Consider the following 7,131-nt stretch of genomic DNA (forward strand, 5'->3'; position numbering starts at 1 on the left):
GAGCGATAGGAATTAAGTTTAACACCTAAGTTTAATACTAACTAATCATGAGTTTCATTTAATGATTTGTTATATAATATATAACATACATCAAATCTATACTGAAAACCCATAATAATGTGTGGTTCGAGGATCCGCCGTGTCCACCCATATATAATAACAAGGTTATATCCCCACTTCACTCTATGGCATTGTATCGCTGTCCCCACTCACTCTATTTTGGCGCGTCGAGCGTATGAGTGAGTTATGTCAATATATATAATGTGTCTTGCCCACTGTGTGGCACTTATCCGAAACACTTGCTCGTCGAAGCATTTGTTCAGGATTATTACGTCGGCTTGTTCTTATGTTCCACTTGTATAAGCGCATGTATTAATCGTCACTTTGTCGGTCTGTTTTTCGGGTGGCACCGAGTTGGACACGGCTCAATTGGACACGAGCCACTCACAGCGCTTGAGACTACAAAGCTCCTAAGCACCGGTCGCTGTGATTGGTGGTGTACAATCGAGCCGTGGTCAATCGGGATCATCCCTGTTTTTCTCGTCTAGAATTGAGTATTTCTTAGCTTTCTATAGTTCTTTTTCAAAAATATATTTTCTTTCGAAACGAATTCGTGTAGTACATTTTCATACTTTTGAAGTGAAAATGACATCACGAGTTTGTGTTAATAATCCCGACAAATTTTGCTACATTTGTGGTAGGTACGCTTTAAAAAAACAAATGACTGCTATAACTGAATTCATCAAATCAGCTTATTTTGAAATTAAACACCAAGATAAAACTTGGATTCCTCATAATGTCTATAAGACGTGTACTGAAGCATTACGGAAATGGAAAATAGGACAACGAAAATGTATGCCGTTCGGTATTTCAATGATATGGCGTGAACCTCGTAATCATTTAGACGACTGTTATTTTTGTATGACTTATACATGCGGATTTAATGCTAAGAATAAAAAGTCAGTTATTTACCCAGATGTTTCAAGTTCCACCAAACCTATCCCTCACGGACCTAATGTTCCTATATCACATTATCCGCAGGAAGAAGATACTCCATCTATTTCACCCTCCTGTTATACCCAAGTTAATATTAATAACGAAGATTTTGAAGTGGCTGAAACTGATAGTGTTATTGTGCAATTCGATTTATTAGGCAATGATATGGCAAAACCGTTCACTCAAAATGCTCTAAATGATATGATTAGAGATTTAAGTCTCAATAAAAAGTCTGCGCTACTTTTAGCATCGAAACTTCAGGAGAGAAATTTGTTAGCTTCAGGAACTACGTTTACTTGGTATAAACATCGTGAAAATGAATTTCTTCCGTTCTTTTTTGCAAAAGATTCTTTAGTGTATTGCACTAATGTTCTTGGTTTATTTAAAGCCTTAGGACTTGATGTTTATAGATCAGATGAATGGCGACTTTTTATTGATTCGTCCAAGCGAAGCTTGGAAGGAGTCCTTCTTCATAATGAAGGTAGATATGCTTCTGTTCCGATTGCATATTCAGTTCATCTGAAAGAAACATATGAAAATGTCGAAATTCTACTAAAAGTAATTGAGTATGACAAGCACAAATGGCAACTTTGTGGAGACCTAAAAATTATAAGTATGGTTCTGGGTCAGCAATCTGGATTTATCAAATACCCATGTTTCCTCTGCGAGTGGGATAGTAGAGCTAAAAGTGAGCACTGGACTAGAAAATTGTGACCACTCAGAAAAATGCTAACACCAGGCACAAAAAACGTTTCACGAAAATCCTTAATTAATCCAAACAAAATACTGTTACCCCCACTCCACATAAAATTGGGTCTTATGAAACAATTTACTAAGGCTTTGAATAAAGGAGGGGATTGCTTAAAATATTTTGTTCACAAGTTTCCAAAACTATCTGATGCCAAAGTGAAGGAAGGTATCTTTGAGGGTCCGCAAATAAGATCATTAATTAAGGATAAAACGTTTGAAAAAACTATGACCATTGACGAAAAAAATGCTTGGGTTGCCTTTAAAAAAGTTATAGATGGATTTTTAGGAAACAACAAAGATCGGAATATAAAAAACTCATATGCTCTCATATTTCCAAAAATTAGGCTGCAACATGAGCTTAAAACTTCACTTCTTGTACTCTCATATAGATTACTTTCCAAAATGTACTCTGGGAAGTATCAGCGAAGAGCAAGGCGAAAGGTTCTACCAAGATATCAAAGAAATGGAGTGGAGATATCAAGGAAGGTGGGACATCCACATGTTAGCAGACTACTGTTGGTGTCTTAAGCGTGATAAACCGGAAGAACTTCACAAAAAAAAGCGTATGAGACGCTGCTTTGACAATATATAACTAAAGTTCTAGTAAAGTTAAATAACATTTACAATACTTCAGTTATTATAATTTAAAAGAAAAGATAAAAAAATTCATATACCTATATAAAATAATAAAATAAATCTGAAGAAATTTAAAAAACAATAAAAATAATGAAGATAATATAAACAATAAAAAAATAAAAACAATGAAAAATAAAAAAATATAAAATATAAAATATATATAAAAATAAAAATATATAAAAACAAAAAGGAATGTAATGTAGACTGCTTCCACGTAGTGCACTCTGGGAAACAAAAAAATTGTATAAAATTACTATTTTTATGGCTAAATGGTCTACAGACAAAAAACAAAATGCAGGATCTTCTCTGCTCAGTTAACAATTTTTTTATTTAATTTAAATTTGAAATTCTTTTACAAATGTTTAAAATTTCAAAATTAATATTCTAAACAATATTTTTTAAATTAAATTAAAGCGTAAATGACAAATTTTTGTGATAAAAATTTTTTGCGATGACAAATTTTTCCGCCATATTGAATTCTCCATTTTGAATTTCGAAAATTTGACTTCAGATTCGAATTTAGTGACCTTAAAAACCTTGCTACTAAAATCATCACACAGTTTTAAAACTTTTTCTTCCAAAACATTTTTGGCACAGAACGTTTTTCTTTGTGTGACTACGCAGAAATTATTTCGGTGAAAAAAAAACGTACGGTGTTAAAAAAAATATATTTTAAAGATAAAAGTTGGCACTTCAAGATGGCGTAAACGAAAGTAGAAAAAATTTATTTCGCTAACAAAAAAATAAAAAATATGTCAAAAAATGTCAATTTTTACACCTTTACCTTCACTTTTCTCACAAACCTGACGTGAGCAATTTCATTACCGGATTCGTATTCAGCGCGCGAAAATACATCGGAAATGGTATCTTTTATTCAAACCGCAAAAATCACGTCCCCCAGTGTTATTCAAGACTAATATTTTGCAATTTTTAGTAATTAATATCTTGTTAACTATTGCGAAAATTGCAAAATGATAGAGAACTTTTCGACTCAGTTTAGTCCGCTCTATCTATACAAAAGTGATTGGCAAAAAAGATTGGGACACCCTGTATAAATATTATTATAAGTAATGTTACAAAATCATGCTTTTTCTTATGGCTAAAAACAGCATACATTAATTATTAGTTGCAACATCCATCAGTATTAATTGAGAAGTGTGTGTGTGTACACATCTTTTAAATATTTTTTCCTTTATCATCTAAATTTTCATTTGCATATTTTTTGATTCCTCAAGTATTTTCAAAATGTTTAAAATTAAAAAAAAATTAATTAATAATTTATTATACTTTTGATATATATTATCTTAAAACAAATTAAGTTCTCAATACATACTTTTATAATAACTTTATAAGGAGGATTAGTCACTCTTGTTTGGGAATCAACTTTGCCCATAACTATATGTGCCCTGTACTAATTATTTCTTTTACATTTGTCACATGTTTACTTTTAAAAAGTTTTTTACCTATGTTAAACATTTATATTTAATCATGATTATTTTTAGAATATTTTCCATAAATATAATAAGTAGCTAAATACGATTATTTTCATAGATTTATACTTACCTTTTGATACAGATTTACCACGAAAAAAGTTAATATTAATACTTTGAAATCCGTACGTTATGGCTCATAATAAATATGTAATGACTTATAATCTATAAAGAATTTTGAATTAACACTATTTTCTATACCAATCGCGTATGTATCATTTAGATTCGAACATCCATATTATGCTGCATTTTATTACAGGTGTGGCACATTTATTATATAAAAATATCGCATAAAAATGAATATATTATAACAATTAAACAATTTGTTTTCAATTTAAACGCCAGATATTAAGGAATATAACAGTAACAAGCAATAAATATATTTTTATTAATAAAAAAGTTATAGCATATAAAATAAAAGATAATTTGGATATTCTATACTGAGAGAGGCGCCGAAGAATTAAATCAGTTTGTGCTGTCACTTTTCGATATGTTCTATTTGTGGATTCAAGAGAGAAACATATTGGAGAACAGAGTAGGTATCAATCTGCTGCAAAAAAAATGTATCTTCTGATTGAATTTTTTCTCAAACCGCTGCATTTTACTGTGTAAGCTAGTAAATATATCTTTCTACGTCTTTAAAATAACATTTTTTCAAGTTTGAATATTTAAAGTAAAAAAGTAAAAATTAAATTTCGTTTTTCGATTAAATGTTAAAAGTTTTCAGAGTAAGATTTTGAAGCAAATTTAAATAAGTATAATAAAATTTAATAAAATAAAGCGATATAAAATATAAAATACAGCATATTAAAATTAAACGTAAAATCTAAGGCGCTTTTGGATTCACATGTTTATATGATTTCCTTTTTTTAACCTCAAGATAATTAGAACAAATTTTCAAATATGATGATTTATTAGGTTATTCTATAGTTCCGGTTAGTATTATCTATGGAAACAAAGAACGTTGTTTTAATGAAGAAAGATATACAAATATCATAAAATTTTATTTTAATATTGTGTTATTTTGTGTTTTAAAGAAAAAAACAAGAAAATTAATGATTTGCTTTTTCTATTTCGAAGGATGATGAAATATGATACTTTTGATTCGATATTGTACTCAGCTAACGTTAAATATTCTTGAAATATTTATAAAATGTTTCTAAAATTCGAGAGAAACATTCCAAGAGTATTCCGGAAAATCCTGAAATATTTACGGAATGTAAAAGCAACACTGAAATATCGATTAAAAATTCCATTTATATATCGTTACTATACATAATGTTCTGAGAATATTCCATGTATTTCTGCAAAATTTTAATTTTTCCAGAAATTCTAGATCTGGTCGTCCTTGAATCATTTTTTAAACAAAATTATGCTATGAGGAACACATTTCATGTGCTTTCATCTTGAAGCCCAATTTTAGAGCATATTTCACAAGCAAAAAAGTGCTGCGCTCTTTATATTCTTTCTTAGGTAATTCTTGTTTACGAATAAATGCATCTCCGCTGCGACCGTGTCTGTCAGCGGAGATGTGTACTACTGCTTGTTCGCAAGTGATTTTCGTGATTATATTACAAGGCGTATTCATATAATATTTTGAACATTTATCAATATTTGGACAATTCTGTGACAATTATTTTACTGTGTTTCAGAATATTTGGTACATTGGGAATGCAAATCGAATAAATTTTCTATGAATATTTAGCGTTAGCTGAGGTATAGCGCACGCGTACATGTATTCGCGCAGGTGTACACATGATTATTAACCCTTGAACACCACACTGGGTTATGGTAACCCAGTCTGTTTGAAAAATATACGGCGTTTATGAACGTGGCGTTTATGGCGTTTCAGAAGTGTGGAGTGGAAGCAATGGGGGGAAAAACTTTCTTTGCATTGATGTATTAGATCCCGGAATAAAAGCAAAAGAAGATTCCAGGATTACTGTAACCCATGTGTGGTGAAATCAGGTGGCGAAAATAGTGTGGTGTTCATGGGTTAAAAATACCTTCAGAAAATGTTATCTCCTTGCTTTCATAAACCAAGTTTACCGAATCGTGCACGTTGATGCGTTGATGGTCAACTGGTAATTGAAGAACAAGAAAACAGGTTCATGTCAGCTAATATCGATCCAACTCAGTTCACTAACCCAGGGCCATGGTCGAAGTATTCCGCATACAAAATAATATCTAATATTATTTTAGCATTAATTAAAAACAATATTTTATAATTTAAACAAATGAAAAAAATGCATATAATATATACATTTATAAATAAATTGTTTTTTTCTTGCTTTGGCAAACTTGTGAATTGTGACACAGTTTTTAAGGTATGGTCCACCACGTTCTTGATCATTAGTCATCTCTTTATATCTGTGTTAGATACGATCAGTACATTCCAAAGTTAGAACTGTGTTCCAAATTTACTGCCAGCAATGAAAATACTATAGTTTACGTTACATGCACTATAGATTTTCAGTACTGGCAGTTAATTTTGGAATACAGCCTAGGTATATAAATATCGGGCGATTGAGAGCTGAAGAAAGACGCAGTTATTAAGTGCGTGTAAAAAATATATTTAAAAACCCTTACATCAACTTCGCAAGAGATTTAATAAATTTCAAAATCGTACGTTTCGGCTTCATTTAAGCCATCATCAGCAATGTTAGACAAAAAAAACGTGATCATTACTCGCATCTTAGATGATTCGAGAGAGCAGCCGGAAGAGCCCCTTCAATCCCAAATTTTGAGAAGCATCCTTGTCCATTGACTGATTAGTCAAGTGAGAACAGCTGCAAACTTTGATCAACATAACGCAAAGGAGGAAAAATGTATCGAGAGAACTATCCTGTGACGAGTATAACATTGAAATCATCTTTTCTCTTAAGTTTTATAATTTATAATGTAGACATTTAATATTAGAAGGCAGTGATTAAATATTTACTTTGAGTATTAAAAGCATATATTATTGTCTAGTGATTTTAATACTTAAAATAAGTAATTATTACTACCTTTCAGTATTAAATTAGATATTTCTGCAGTAAAAATAATTACCTTTACAACTTTTTAGTTAAAAATCGGAAGATATTATCATAAAAATCTTTTAATTTTCTCTTTTTTTAATCCCCCTTTGATTTAATATAAAATATATTATTATTTATTTTTTATTATTTTACAAATAATAAAAGTATATTATTATGTAATAGTAAAAATGAAAATAACCAAATTATGTAATTTTTATTAATAAATTTTAATAAATAGA

Source organism: Trachymyrmex cornetzi, unplaced genomic scaffold, assembly GCF_001594075.2.
Source record: "Trachymyrmex cornetzi isolate Tcor2-1 unplaced genomic scaffold, Tcor1.1 scaffold77, whole genome shotgun sequence".
In the NCBI taxonomy this organism is placed as follows: domain Eukaryota; kingdom Metazoa; phylum Arthropoda; class Insecta; order Hymenoptera; family Formicidae; genus Trachymyrmex; species Trachymyrmex cornetzi.